Genomic DNA, 16,419 nt, shown 5'->3' with positions numbered 1-16,419 from the left:
GAGCTTTCTTGCCCATAATTGGAGCTGCAGTGTTGATACGTATGGCAGGAGGATATTTGTTAAAATTGCAAGTGCACGTGGCATGTCCCCGAAGTAGCGTCTTCACACACATACCTGCAGATGAGGTATATTCACCATCTGCCCCAAACGGAGCCACGTTGCGCTGGCATAGTTAGAGAGGATCACTCTGGCACCGAAAGGAACATCTCAGTGGGAGCTCAGCACCACCACAGAGTTGAAATTCTTGTTAAATTAAGATTATCCAACCCCACTGAGGAAGATAATCCATTTACATATTTACACCCCGAGCTCTTAATTTTCTAGACAGGCCTTAAGAAGAAAGACTATACTCTGCACAAGGAAACAGGGAATTAAAAATTTATTCCATTCCTTTCTTTTTTTCTCTTCAATCATATAATAAATAGCAGAACAATGTGATTCCTAACAGGCTTCAATTTCCAAAGTGTTTCACTTTGAATATTGGAGCTTACGAGGGCAAGGATCGACACAGTTTTGGTCTTTGTTATATTACCACACACAAAAAAGGTGTTCAGTAAATATTCATGGAGTGAATACATGAATGAACGATTTACATTGATTTCATTTTATTTCTTTGTCTTCTAGACAGCTCTATAGCTAATTTTATGAGGATTTTATTCTAATTAGGACTAGGTTTATAGAGTAAACATCATGTTTCATTACCAATAGAGTACAAGAAACTATTTTACTTATGAAATAATAATAAAGTCACTTACAAAAACTATACATTTTCACATAGAAACATTTTTTTTTGGTAATTCTTTTAGTTCACAAACAATGTTACATTAATTTCAGGTGGACAATATAGTGATTCTTTATCCCTATACTTTATGCTGTGCTCCTCGTTTTTATTTATGTTTTATTTATTTAAGTTTTTATTGAAATTCCAGTTAGTTGGGACACCTGCGTGGCTCAGTCGGTTAAGCGTCTGCCTTTGGCTCAGGTCTTGATCTCAGGGTCCTGGGATGGAGCCCGGGCGTGGGACTTCTCAGTGGGGAGTCTAGCTCTCCCTCTGCCTCTCCCCCACCCCCACTCCTGCTCTCAATCTCTCTCTCTCTCTGTCTCTATCTTGCAAATAAATAAATAAATAAATAATTAAAAATAAATAAATGAATTCCAGTTAGGTACCGTACCGTGTTATACTAGTCTCAAGTGTAGGATGTACTGATTCAACACTTCCATACATCACCCAGTGCTCCTCGCCACAAGTGCATAGATACATTTTTAATAATGTTAAATCATTCAAAGTGACTCTTCATGTTGTAGGAAATATGTTGAAGGAAAATGTGTTTGTTTTTGTTGTTGTTGTGGTTGTTACTGATTTGTACCTTGGCTAGTGATAAAATAATAATCGTAATAATCATCATCATAATTCAAAACACGTCCAGAAAATTTTAAAGATAATAAAGAGACTTCAGGTTAGAAAACCTCCTTTGATCTTCACAGACTCTGAACTTGAGTTGCAGTATTTACTTTTAGGAACCTGCAAGGACAGGAATGGGGCATTTGTAGTTACAGGTACCGATGGAAGAAAAGTCCCAATTCAGCGCAGCCAATTCAGTATTTGAGATGCTGTCTGCCTAACTCTTCATCCTGCCAGCAGCACTGCGGCAGTGCTCTCGTAGCTAATTGGTATGAACTTTGTACCTCTCTTTGTTTTCTTTAAGAAAAGGAAACACAAACTTCTTAGCTAACATTATAACCAGTCTCCTTTGAAAAGATACTCACATGACTATAAGCACGGAGATTATTCAAAAGCATGAAGAAGTGTATGGGATCTGACCTAAAGTGGAATATATGTTATGTAGAAAATGTGGATGGAAATATATAAACATTAGAAGCTAATGTGCAAGAATTAGAATAGCTAGTTAGGGTTTAGGGTTTTAAGTGACTATTTTTCCTTTTACAAAATGACATTCAAAACTGGTGTAGCATTATTGTTTCCCTATGTTAAGTAGGGAAGATACATAATATAGTCTGGTCCCGTTATAAGACAAAACAATCATCCTGGAAATGTGAACACACAGCTTAGGATTACTTTACAGGAGTGGATATGATGTCTTTGAAATTGCTACGCTATTCTGTGTTCCTTGTATAGGGATTCACTTCATACTACCTTTATCTTCTTGTTAAAAAAAGTTCCTCATTCATTCTTGTTATGACAAACTGTTAAATCCAAGCAAGTCTAATTTTTAACAGTTATAAACAAAAATGAGCTATAGGTTATAGGTATTCAGATACACTGCAAGATTGGAATGGACTAAAAGAGAAACAATGATTAACAAAAATGAGAAGGAAATAGTTCCAATCGGATCTATTAATCCAAGTAAATACTGAATGATGTTTTGATATTATTTAAAAAATCTTCCCTACATTGTATTTTTCCTCTTAAGATCCAACATTTTAAAATGTTATCCCTCATCACATACTTATTGATTTGTGACATGGATATAAATAATACTGTTTTGTGATTATAAACCTTGAACTCATGCGTGTGGTTCAATGCATACCTATTGGTTATTTGCAACAGAGAGGAAAAACTAATAATGGACACATGATTTATTTCATGAGTGGAATAAAACTATTTTTTCTTGAAATTACATCTTTTCTGAAACAATATGAAAGAGTTGTAAATGGGAAAGAAATGAAAGCTTTGCATGTATAGTGACCTTGTCATTTTCTCTGCAACCCTGTCATCTTCTAGAACGTGCAAGTGCCCTGAACTTTTATTCTCAAGAAATTTGCAAATAACCTTTATACTAAAAATGAGAAATCATTCCTCCCATCCACACCAGCAAAAGAACATCATTCATGACAATTTCTATGTCAGTGATCAAATGAGGGCTATTGTACCTTAGCGCTTAGAGAAGGAATAGAGAGAAAAGGAATTGAGTTTGGTGTAGGACTGCTTAACCTGGAGAAACTAGGTCCTGCAAAAAAAAGAGCCCTTTTGTGAGAAATACACACACAACCGGTTAGGAGGAAATGTTGATATTATTAAATACACAAGGGTGCCAAATCTGCTCATGTATACTAAGCATCAAAATAACATTCTGAGCATAAAAGATTTAGGAAGAAAAAGAACCATGGCTCTGGAATGAGCAGTCAATAATATGACAACTATAAAAGGCTTACTTTGGAATTCGGAGATCAAAAAGGAGCTGTAGTCTTTGCAGCTCCATTAGGAATTAGACCCAAACCACTTCTTTTTTTTATGACAGTATTCAACTGTGCACTTTAGATCTTCCCAACAGAAAGTCTAATGAGCCCTGTGGAGGCCATACTACCTGCCAAGAAAATAATCCATCCTCCAAAAGCCCCAGCAACAATATTCCTCAATGTTCAGAAAAAGTGCTGAAATGTTGTCATTCAAAAGACTCTCGACAATCCTCTCTGGCAATCCTAGAGAATCTAATGAGTGAAAAGCCAAAGTATACAAAAGAATCATCATCTCTGGATTTGGAAAGAAGAAAAAAAAAAAAGCAAGTGCTCTAAGTCAGAAAATTAACTACTGACTGTCAAAAATGACCTTCCTGGAGTGTCAAACAATGCCTGCCATGGCTTCTCGGATCACCCCAGCAGGAAGGCCCAGGAACTGAGGAGAGGCCACAGTGCACTGACTCCCTGCCCCACTAATGTGCAACCTGTTCTTACCATTCTTATTTCCATTTCATTTTGGAAATATATTTTAAGACTAAATAATCCTTAGGCCAGCGAGTGAGCAAATCTGGTAACAAGAGTGTTACAAAGAAGCAAGCTGTCTTTAAAAAAATTTTTTTCCTACTCTTTTCTCTCATCTTTTTATACCACTCACTGGTTATTGTTCTCTTCTTTTCTCATCAACCCTCAGTATTATTTTTATCCTCACATTAAAAAAATAGATAGGATATCCTCTGAGGCATATAGAAATCAACATTTCTGACCGACCCTGAGGTAAATTCTTCCCAGTAGATTGCTAGGAAAAAAAAAAAAAGACATGCAACAGTGAGAAAGGCACCATATCTGCCCTCAAAGAGCTCGTAGTATAGTTATTATTCAGACAAGTATGTTGCAGTTACGATACAGGGTATTAACTACTGTGATAAGGCAACACCAGAGACTTACCATAACACAGAAGTGTATACCAAATTTAGTCTTAGAGAACTGGGGATATTTCTGGAGAAAATGATGATTCAGCTGAGATCTGAAAAAGGTGACAGAGTTGCCCTCTGAATGTGCTATGCTTTGATTATACAAGAAAGAATTTAGAAAATCAAAGGTGCGATTTTAGCTGGCAAGTCACAAAAACCGTCTGTATCTTGACTCTCTTCTCTGAACTAGTTTTGCCAATCTGATTGGGTTATTGTGAGGAGAAGAATGTGTCAAGCTAACTAACTGAAAATGGGTACACAATGACAAAATGTTGTTATATTAATTATAAAAGCTTATACGGTGTGATAGGCAATCTTTAAGATGGCTGCTAGCGATTCCCACCTCCTGGTATTCACTTCTCCTGTGTAATCCTCTTCTTAAATATGGCCTGGACTTAATGACTCCATCGTTAAGGTAGAATATGGCAGAGATTATGCTATATAATTTCCAAATATAAGTGGTAAAACAACTGGGTCTTCTGTACTGGGGGCCAGTTCTCACTCCCACTCTTCCTTGGACTCATGACTCTGGGGGAAGCAAGCTGCCATGTGAGGAGGTAGCTCTGGGAAAAAGACCATGCAGTGGGGAGCCAAGGTCAACAATAACCATAGAAGTGAATTGAGAAATGGATGATATTCGTGCACCCACCCAGTTGGAACTTCAGATGAGACCACAGCTCTGGCCAACGGCCCCCTCATTAGAGACCATGAGCCTGATGTAACCTGCTAAGCTGTGCCCAGATTCCTGACAGGCTTGTTAAACATGTTGGGGTTTCCATGGAAACTACAGAGAGGTCACAGATTAGAAGAAAAGAACATAACCAGAATGAAGGGATTCTCATAAGATTAAGGGCAAAACTAAAATAGTTCCTCCCTAACAGTGTATAAAGTGAACCTCCATAAGATCATTATTTTTTTATTTATTTTTTCCTATGCCTTTATGTCCTCAAATTTTTCTAAAATAATAGTGTGTTTATTTTATTATCAACCAAAAAATCATTAAATGTTAAAAAGACTTTATTTTTAAAAATTATTTCTCTTGGGGCACCTGATTGGCTCAGTTGGTTAAGCGTCTGCCTTCAGCTCAGGTCATGATCCCAGGGTCTTGGATCGAGCCGCATCAGGCTCCCTGCTCAGTGGGGAGCCTGCTTCTTCCTCTCCCTCTGCCACTCCCCCTGCTTGTGCTCTCTTTCTCTCATAAAAAGTTTTAAAAATTGTTTCTCTTGTGCAAAAGCTTGATTGGAATATCATGAATACTAATGTTTAAGAGTATGAAACAGTTAAGACCAGAAAAGAGAAGAAATAAATAGAATTAAAAATACAAGTGTGCATTAATACATTTAGAAGGTACATATATAATAAATTGGAACTTTGAGTTTGGCAAGGTGGAGACTAAACCCATAGCTATGAAAAATTATCATTAAAGTATCCTCCAAGGTCAAATGAGAGAGTGTGTTGCAAAGTCAAAATCTGGATAAAAATGCAGCATTATTTTTTAACTGAAAATCAAGAATCACAGTAGTTCATAAAAGAACATGTGTCCTGATTCTAGGTGAGAAGTATATTAGCCAGACACTATCTGGCACTTTTACTCAGGGAATGAGGTCATGGCAAGGGATGTGCTCTGTTGACAACAACCAGTATTCAAGAATTTTGACCTTTACTAATCAAAATTGAGTTCCACCTGGAATTTGTGGACTTGGAAATCAATGAGAGCGAATGTTTCTCAGCTTCTAATTGGATCTCCTCTTCATGGTGCCTGTAAGAGACTAGGATCTGCCAGAACAAATATTTGGTGTAATTTATGTACAAGAGCAGTATATTTTTACATGACTTAAGAAGAAAATCACACCATTGCAACATTATACTGAAATGACTATTAACACTTTTGAGTAGCATTTTAATAATACTATGCATACCAACTTGAAGGTTTGTACTGAGGACTTTATTCTCCCTTTCAGCCACTTTTTTTTTTTCTGTTTTGTGTGTGTGTGTTGTTGTTTTGGGTTGTATTTTGTCCAATGTGGTATGCCTACAAGGAGAGTGGAATGAAGAAATTGTTACTGAAATAACATAGTGTATGACTTATATAAGAAAACAAATGACAGATTCTCACTACCATTTTTAAATACATGCAGACTATTTGTGGGGAAAGAGTCATGGATGCCTTGCGTCTCCCTGCTTTATCCATCCTCAGATTGCTCATATTCTCTGAGTCAGCATGGACTTTACAGATGTATGTAAGAAAATTCTAGGTGAAGTCTCATCAATCAAACTGAGAGATGTAAGAATACTATAATACTCAACTGATACATTATAGAATCATAGAGTTTCTAAACCAGAAGTATCTTCTAGATCTTCAGTCTTCTTATCTTTTCCAATTAAGAAACTGAGACCCAGAGAAGTGAATGATTTGGCCAAAGTCTTATACCCAGAAAACCAAGAATAGAATCTTGGTCTTGCTTGACACCCAGTTCAAATTCGTTAAAAAATAAAATGAGAGTTAATCAAATAACTTGCCTTTTGGGGATGCCCTATAGTTTACAAGACATTTTTCATTTTATCTTATGTAATCCTTTGAGGTAGGAGGGAGGTATTGTTTTTATTTTACAGAGAAAGTGAGGTTCAGATTCTTTATAAACAAATTTACTGGGAGATCCAGTGCATACACTCAGATCAATATTTAATGTCTCCTGACCAATTAACATGGACTAGGCATCACGTTAGAGAAGTAGTTTCAATCCCTGCTACATATCAGAAACACCTGAGTAGGTTTCAAAGCTTATCCATACCATAGCCAGAGTCAGATTGAGTTTGAAAATCAATATTTTTAGAAAAGTCCCTAGAGGATTCTATGTAGAACCAGACTGAGAATGACTGTACTATAAGAAAAACGTATGTTTGTTCATTCAACAATATTTATTATATGGTTATTATGTGTCAAGAATTGTCTAAGTGCTAAACATGCCACAGTAAATACCACAAAAATATCTGTCCTCATTGTATTTACAAGCTGGTGGAAGAGACAAAGAATAAACAAATATAATATTGAATATGGTGATAAGTGAAACTGGAAAAACAAAACAAAGTCAAGGGAGGGGAATAGAAAAGGAGATAAATATTGCCATTTTAAATAGTGTATCATTTGAACAAAGACCTGAAGAAGATGGGAGAGAAACAGAGAGCAACAGAGAGGGAGCACATCATGCTGATATTTTTGAATATAGCCTTCTGGACAGAAAAAAGTCAAATACAAAAGCTTTGAAGCCGGATCATGCCTGGTGTACTCTCGGAACAGCAAGGGGTCATTGGTAGGAGCCGATTTAGTGAAGGGAAAAGTAACAGGAGATGAAGTAGGAACAGGGAGCAGATCATGTAGGACTTTGTGGGTCATTGTAAGAAATTTGGATTTTATATAAAAAAGATGGAAAGCCAATGCAGTATTTGGAGCAGGGGCGTTAACATAGGGCTGCTTTTCTTTTTCTTTTTCTTTTTCTATTTTATTTTTTTTTTAAGATTTTATTTATTTATTCAACAGAGATAGAGACAGCCAGCGAGAGAGGGAACACAAGCAGGGGGAGTGGGAGAGGAAGAAGCAGGCTCCCAGTGGAGGAGCCTGATGTGGGGCTCGATCCCATAACGCCGGGATCATGCCCTGAGCCGAAGGCAGGCGCTTAACCGCTGTGCCACCCAGGCGTCCCTGCTTTTCTTTTTAAAGAGCTCACTGTGAATAGAAAAAAAATGGTAAGGTGGCCAGGACAGAAACTGAGGGCCCAGCAGGAGGCTCTGCAATGATCCAAGTGACGGATACCGTGATTTAAACCATAGCGATTACAGTGAGGGGGTGAGAGACAATTGGATTCTGAATATATTTTAAGGTTGGAATAACAGTATTGACAGTTTTTGGGATGTATAAAGAATTTCAATCTAAAATGGAACCAGAGGATGGAAAATGGAAAATCTCACTCTGAGGTGCTCTCAGAATTGCAAGGCTTAAGGACTGAGAAACTGATGGCCATAAATGCCTGATTTATAGAAAACTGATAATATTTGGAATTTTCTTAAATGATAGAGAACTGGTCAGGGGTTGCCTCATATCATCCTTGGAAATTTTGGCTCATGGTTTACAGAGGCAAGAGCAAGAAATGACCCAGGTCGGGTGGGTCTCACAAAACCAGCTGAACTTTTGTTTGTATGATTGGATAGGTTTTGTCTCCTTGGGAAATTTTTAAAGCTGGTCTCCACGTGTTTTGATTTTAACAGACTTTACTGATCTCTCTCCTCCTTACATTCCCTGCCCATAAATACAGCCTCGCCCCAAACTTTAGCAGACTCACCTGTACCTTGCTACATTTTGCGTGTCCCAAATTGCAATTCCTCTGCTATTCCCAAAAAAGCTCATCTTTTTGAGCTAGCCTCAGTTTACCTCTTTATTTGGGTTGGCGGATGTGTGCCATGAGGTAGTGAAATTAGCCCAGACGACCCCCAATTTTGGGTCTGAGGGACTGGGATTTCAGAGCACCCAATAATAAAACCTCAAAATACATGAAAGAAAGCGGATCAAATTGAAAGTAGGCAAATCCACATACAAAAGGAGACTTAATACTCTTCTACCAATAACTACTAGAGAAAGTAGACCAAAAATCAGTAAGGACATAGAAGACTTCAGCAACTTGACCAATTAATATTTGTAGAACAGAACAGGACAGCAAACTGCAGAAAACCGACTTGTCTAATGCACATGGCATGTGTGCCAGGATAGATTGTCTGCTGGAGTATAAAATAAGTCTAAATAAAGTTCAAATGCTTTAATTCTTACTAAATGTGTTTTCTGACTTCAGTAGAAATAAATTAAAATCAACAATGGTAAGACATCTAGAAAGCCCCTAAATATTTAGAAATTGGAACACTAATTTCTAAATAATGTATGAGTTAACTGTTGTAATATTCCCCATAGAAATATATATAAAACTTCTTAATTAGCAAAGTAAATTCATCGAAGTTTATAAGAGGTGAAATATCATGAAAAAGTAAAGTTTATTCCAGGAATATAAGGTTAGATTACATTCAAAAGCCAATCAATGTAATTCTTCATATTAACAGAATAAATGAGGAAAATCTTATGATCACTTCAATAGATGCAGGAAAAGAATTTTGGAAGATTTAATACCTAGTCATGATTAAAAAAAAGAATTCTCAGCAAGCTAGGAATAGAAGGGAATTTTCTCAATCTGATAAAGGTCATCTATGAGCACTCTATAATTAACATTATATTTAGTGAAGAACTATAAAATGCTTTCCCCCTAAAGTTGGGAACAATGCACTTTCATTCAACATTGTACGGGAGGTTCCTAGCCAATGCAATATGGCACCAAAAAGAAATAAAACTATGAAGATTGGAAACAAATAAGTAATGCTATCTTTATTCACAGGCAATATGGTTGGTTATATAAACAATCTTAAACTACGTTTCACACACACGCACGAACCAATAAGTGTGGTCAGTTTACAAAAATACATTTTATTCCTGTATGCTAGCAGTTATCAACGAGAAAGTGAAATGTAAGAGCACCGTTTCCAATACTATCTAACAATGTGGAATACATAGGGATAACTTTAACAAAAGAAATGCAAGTCTTAAACTTAGACTTAAACTACAATATTGCTGTGAGAAATTAGAGAAGACTTAGATGGAAAGATTGTGTTCATGGAATAGAAGACTCAGTATCGTTTAGATAGCAGTTCTCCCAGTTGATTCACAGAGTCACTGTAATGCCAAACAAAATCTCAAAATTATTTTTCATAGAATTTGAGGAGATTCTAAATTCTGTATGGAAATTAACAGGACTTAGCATAGCCAAAAGAATCTTGCAAAAGAACAAATTTGGAAGACTCTTGCTATATGGCTTTACTATAGATCAGTGTTTTTTGACATTTTTTTCATGATTCCTCCCCTCTCTCAGAAGAAAGTTAAATTAAAATTCTCCATAATAAGAGAAATTACAACTTAAATAAAGATTTTGTCAGGTAAGGCTGAAATTTAGGGTGTCACTCACCATTGTAATATCCGAGATTTTTTTCACCCATTACTGAGAACCAATTTTCACCCCTTTGGGGATGATACCTCTATTGAGAACACATATTAATGAGCTATAGTAATATGGACAGTATGAGTCTACTTATAGAAGTTCTAGAACAGACAAACTTAATCTGTATGATAATAGACAAAGCATTGGTTACCTGTGGTGGGTAGGGTTTGACCCAAAAGGAGGCACAGGCAACTTTCTGGAGTGGTTGAAATATTCCATATCTTTGTTGGCCTATGATTATGGGGATGTCCCACATGTCGTATCTCATCAATTTTGTATACAAAGTCCTTTTATTTGTCCTTTTATTTGTCATCCAATAAATATGCAAACAAATTAGGCAATAAGGACATCTTAGAAAGTTATACATTATATACTATATATTGATATCCAGTGACAAGCAAAATATTTTCGTTTGCATTTCTAAAAGTTACATGAACATTAAATCCAAAAACGAAAAGCATAACATGATGAAAATAGATTTTAATATATGCCACCCTATTGTTTTTCTACCTTTGTAAATTGCCTTAAATATTTTCAGGAAAAAAAGTCTTCTGGTTACAAATGCTACATGGCAAAGTACCTCAAAACTTTCCATATTAAAATAACCATTTTTCTTTGTTCAGAATTTTTTTGCAAGTCAGGAATGTAAGACAGACTCATGCCAGCAGTTCCTGCTTGAGGAGTCTCACGTGGTTGCAGTCAGCCGTTGCTGGGACTGCAGTCATCTGAAGGACCGACTGGGCATAATGTCCAAGATGGCTCACTCAAGTGAATGTGAATTGCTGGCTGTTTGCTGAGCCCTCACTGGGCTCTTGGCTAAAGTGACTACACGTGGTCTTTCCACCATAATGGTCTGAGGGTAATAGGACTTCTTAGATGGCAGTTCAAAGCCCCAAGTACGAGTGTACCAGTGGACAAGACAGAAGCCGTGTTATCTATTCTGATCCAGCCTTGGATGTCATGCAGAGTCACTTCTGCGTTCTATTAGTCACTGGTTTACCCACATTCAAGGAGAGAGAGGACACAGAGCAGACTCCTCCATGGGAGCAGTATCAAGAAATTTCCAATCATTTTTTTCTTCAACTGCCACAGACGAAAAGACGATGAATGAAACATTTTTGTTTTGTTTTTGTTTTGACTTGAAAAGCTGAGATCCACTGAGAGCCAGCATATTCTAGCCTGAGTGGAAAATATTTTTGAGAGATTACGATTTCATCTAGAAGTTGAGATCAATGTTATTATATATATTCATATAATTTCTCTTAATAGTTTCACCTAATCAGTATCCCTGTCAGTGGAGTAGCTGGGGTGGGGTGCTAAGGATTGGGAGCAATTCAGTTTAAATCTGTCCTTTTTGATTCAGCAGCTTCTCAGGGACGGAGCTCTAAATTACTTGTTAGTTCATTTACAGAGGAGCGGGATTGGGTAAGAACACAGAGCTATCGAGGATTCTAAATTCAGAGGATTTAAGAAGATTCTTTTTCTTTTAACTTTTTGCGTGTGGTTGACACGCAACATTACATTAGTTTCAGGTGTACAATATAATGATTCAACTTCTCTATATGTTACGCTATCCTCACCACAAAGGTAGCTCCCCTTTCTCACCAGACAACGCTATTACAATGCCATTGTATTCCCTATGCTGTGCCTTTTATTCCCATGACTTATTCATTCCCTAAGGTTAGCCGGTACCACCCCAACATATGGAATGCTTCATGAATTTGCGTGTCATCCTTGTACAGGCCATGCAAATCTTTGTATTGTTGCAATTTTAATACGTGTGCTGCTGAAGCGAGCACAGGAAGGTTGTTTTCTATCCATTCATATATACACTCATGATGAATTCATGCATTTATCAGTAACTTTTCATTCCTTTCTCTAGGGAGCAAGAGGAAGTTGCCTAACCTGAAACAGCCAGACTCTAATTATATGATTTCAACTCCCTGTTGTGAGAGATCCCTGGAAAGGGATATCAAGACCGTTTTGCAGGAAGGAAACCAGCTATGAAGCCTGGATGGTGGTCATGAAGGATGCTTGTGTTGGGACAAAGGACCCAATAATTTAGTGCCAACCAGTCATGCTTGAGAGGAAAAGCTGAGCTCCCTGACACGTTTGCAAATTCTCTTTCAACTCGGCAAAACCCCTCTCATCTCCTAACAGGACCTGGCCCGACTTCCTGCGGAGGCAATGAGTACTACAGCTGTGTAGTTTCCCTACAATTTATTTACGTCAGCCTCTTGAAACACGTTGAACCGAGGTAGGTGGTAGGGCGTCTGTAAGTTTAGTCTTTATCTCAAACTTCACTCTTGATTTTGGAATAAAGCCTGGGAAGATGCTTATTTACGACCACCTGGATTCCTTCATTCAAGATGAATTTTATGGTAGAATAGCAATTTATTTGTTAGTTTTCTCGGCTCTGACACAATGACTTTGGTAAATATGAAGCCATGTTACTCTATTGCACAAGAAAAAAATGATATAATCTGAAATGGTCCTTCTCAGACTCATTTTTCAAACAGGTCTCCTGGTTTAGTTGGAAACTAATGGCTTACATGCCGGCAGTGTGTTGGGAAACTGTCACTCTATGGTGGTGTGCAAGACTAAATGAGATGTCAGCTAAGCCGATCACTCAGCTCTGTAAAAGATCACCTGTTCTCAGTAATGAAGAGTTTCTCTCAACATTTGGTTAATTTTTCTTGGGATCGGAGAAGAGTCTTTTGGTGAATCTAAACTACAGAATGATATATGGAACTAGGGATCACTTATGATGATGTCACCTTGCTGCTCTGCCTGCCTTCAGAGTTGAGTTTGGGCTACTAGATGCTTTTAAAAGTTCCTGCTTCAGTGATTACTTTGCCAGCTGGTGTTTCTTCTCTCCCTTTCTGGACCATAAATGTGGAGTCTCTGGGAAACCTCCAGACTGCTGGACCAACCCTAGCTTGAAAGAGGTGCCTCTTCCCTCTTTATGTCATTGAACTGGGAGCCCCAGTACTACAATGATAAAGAGCCTCAGAATACTGGAGCAAAAGAAAGATTTGAGTCATTGAACATTAAAACCTGCTGTTTTACTTCTCAGGCAATAGAGGCCAAGGGTGCATAAATGATTTTTCCAAAGTCACACCTTAAATGTCTCCAGGTTCAGCAACCAATCCCCCTCCCATGGAGCTCTTCTGTAATAAAAAATTAAAGCAATTTGAAAAGTTAGCACTAAAATGTGTGATGACCATGAAACTATTATACTCCTCTTTCTATTCCTTTTAGTTTCTAGTCCCTAGGAACTAAATATTTTGAATATTTGGAGCTCTTGGGATAAATTACTGGTGAAATTACTGGTTAAAGCCCTCCTGACTGTGATAATCTCTTTCATTTGTTTTGTTTTGCCTTTTACTGCTGGACAGAGGATTCATTCTTAGACCCTAAATTTTCTTCCTTGTAATTTATAAACTATCTTGTAGATTTTCCCTATTGGTAAGAAGTCTTCTTTTTCCTGCCATGGAAAAAAGGTAGCCTTTCACTAACTGTCTTAGCCCATGTAGGTAGGCCCCTGCTTTAATGCCCAAACCTATACCTTCCTTAATACATAAGCCTTTAGCTGTAAGAGACAAACAGCATTAGATAAATTGGACTTGTCTCATTTGACCTAGCAAATAGAACAGCGAGCCATTTGATGCAACTTCTAAAACATTATCTCCTATAAGCAACTGCATCACTGTCATTATTTTTGATATGCCAATTTTCATGTATTAGTAGCTACCTTTTTGTACTAAATTATAGTGATCATATTTTTCTTTGATGAACTTTAGTGGAATATTTAAATAGCTTTAGAACTTCCATCAATACTGAATATTTTAAGGAGACCCTACCATTAAATAGGAAAATATTCTGTAAAGCAGAAGCAGCACATAGAAATTTCATGTGTTCCTTCAGTATCATTTGACCCACAGCCCTACTATTTGCTGATAAAATTACAGATATCTTTTTTTTAATCATTATTCATTGAAAATAGCATTTTAGAGAATACAAGTGAGGAAACTCTTCAGCCGCAGCAAGTATATGTCACACTGTGATTTCATCACTCATTATGGATATTTAAAGAGAAACAACTCTACATTGTTAAATTATGCAACTTTAAAAATTTACTAGTGAAATAAGAGTAAACTCCACCCTTCTGTTATGAGGACATAATTTTTTTTTTTAAAGATTTTATTTATTTATTCGACAGAGATAGAGACAGCCAGCGAGAGAGGGAACACAAGCAGGGGGAGTGGGAGAGGAAGAAGCAGGCCCACAGCAGAAGAGCCTGACGTGGGGCTCGATCCCATAACGCAGGGATCACGCCCTGAGCCGAAGGCAGACGCTTAACCGCTGTGCCACCCAGGCGCCCCGAGGACATAATTTTAATAAGAAATTAACACAAGGGATTATTTTCAAATTGAATCCAAGCCTGTTTAAGTCCTCTAGGAAAGCATTTTCTGTTGACTGCCTTTAATATGGAACAGTTGGCTCACAAATAAATTAATGCTAGTCGGTGCGCATTTCCCTTTGGATAGCTTTTTTTTTTTTCTCCAGCCTGAGATCAGCCATCAGCCATTCGGTTAGGTTTATTAGTTCTTTGAAAATGCTTTCGCGACCTGGAAGGTTTCTTACATATCTCTATAGTATGCATTGCATCTCAATGTCTGACTCTCTCAGCATGGGGATTTGGAAGCTCTCGCTGGGCAGCTGCACATTGTACAGGAGTGCTGCCGACCTGGCTAGTTTGGGGAAAGCTCTTCTGAAAAGCTAAGTGCTGCTACTGAATGCTACCTTTGTTTTACTGATCTTTTATTAAGCACAATAGCCAAAATTGGAAAGTTCAATCATACCTCATAAGATCAGACCTCAGTTTTATTTGGAAATAAAACTATGTCCAAATTCTTCAACCATAAACTTAAATTCTTGCATTAAAATATAACTCTGGAATCCTGGAATATTAGTTTCCTGAAATAGGGTTTAATAGCATTTCCCCTCACTCCTGCCTCTACCACCAAGGAGGAGTTTCTACTGTTTGTTTTATGGCAGACAGTGGGTTTACAAGTACTCAGAACTCCAGAGTTCTAACGTAGAGCATTGAGAATGGCTGGTTTCACACCCAGACCGTATACTTCTTCCTCATCCTGGGCTCACTCCATTTTGTCACTGTATATAGATATCTCTCTGTGACAGATAAAGCTACATCTCCCACTTTCATGGTATGAGTTATTGCTGGCAGTTCTTCTGGGCCAGAAACTATGTTTTCCAGACTTTTTGCATCCAGGTCAAATGATTTTCATCAATGAGACATGAGCCGAAGTGGGATGGTCCCTTTTGGACCCGGTTTTTGAAAAGTAGTTATGCTTCTCTAATCTCTCTCATACTCTCTCCCTTTTCCTTTCTGCTGGCTGGAGGCGGATGACAATGAGGTCCTAAGGGAATCCAGAGCCCCAGGCAGACGGAGTCTAGTTGCTTAAAGGAAAGACACACCTGCCAAACAGGAACAGCCACCTTGGACTTTTGCATGAGTAAGAAAGAAACCTCTGTGGAGGTAAGCCAGGGAAATTCCGTGGTTTATTTGTTCCAGCAGCTGGCATTTTCTAACTATGGTAGTTTCATATGCTTTTTTGAATTTACTAAGGAGTAAACCTGACTTGTTCACTTTTGAAACTTCTTATATTCCCAACTCCTATGCAGTGTCTAGCACAGTGTTTTTGTGTTCAATGGGTAACATAAAACTATCTTTTACTGAGTTCTTGCTACGTGGTCATCACTATGCTAAGAGATTTTCATATATGAACACAATCATCTTTACATCCTATCCCAAAATCGTTACAAGAGAGCACAAAGAAATGTAACCTCCCCAAGAACACAGACAGACTGTATAGCTTGCTCAAGGTCGTACAGTTAGTAAAAGTTTAAATCCATAATGTCTAAGTGTAACACATATTTCTTTTACACTAAATTAAGCTATTATCTTTGCAAATTTCATCTACCGAGGGCTATCTCTGCGCAATCTTTGTATGTTGCAAAAATCATCGCAGTTAATCTTCAAGCCGATGCAGGAGCTCCCTAACAGAAGAGACAAGACTTTTATAGCTTGTGTACACTTAAGCACTTTTTTGAGCACTTGCACCGTGAGCAGTTTT

At 37.6% G+C, this 16,419-nt stretch overlaps 1 protein-coding gene and 1 non-coding gene across 2 annotated transcripts in view; one reads left to right on the top strand and one right to left on the bottom strand.

The window, feature by feature from the left end:
* Positions 1-15,944, top strand: part of SNX7 (sorting nexin 7) — a 156,950-nt gene extending 141,006 nt beyond the window's left edge. Inside the window, exons 9-10 of the transcript XR_005834100.1 lie at positions 12,141-12,515; positions 15,685-15,944. The gene's annotated coding sequence lies outside the window, so the exon portion shown is untranslated. The remainder of the gene's footprint in view (positions 1-12,140; positions 12,516-15,684) is intronic.
* Positions 11,956-12,057, bottom strand: LOC121102180. Its single transcript, XR_005834268.1, has one exon. It is a non-coding gene; the product is annotated as a U6 spliceosomal RNA (small nuclear RNA).
* Positions 15,945-16,419: the final 475 nt, after the last annotated feature.

The sequence above is a fragment of the Ursus maritimus genome, unplaced genomic scaffold (assembly GCF_017311325.1).
Source record: "Ursus maritimus isolate PB19 unplaced genomic scaffold, ASM1731132v1 scaffold_12, whole genome shotgun sequence".
In the NCBI taxonomy this organism is placed as follows: Eukaryota; Metazoa; Chordata; class Mammalia; order Carnivora; family Ursidae; genus Ursus; species Ursus maritimus.
This window is presented reverse-complemented; position numbering and strand designations above follow the sequence as displayed.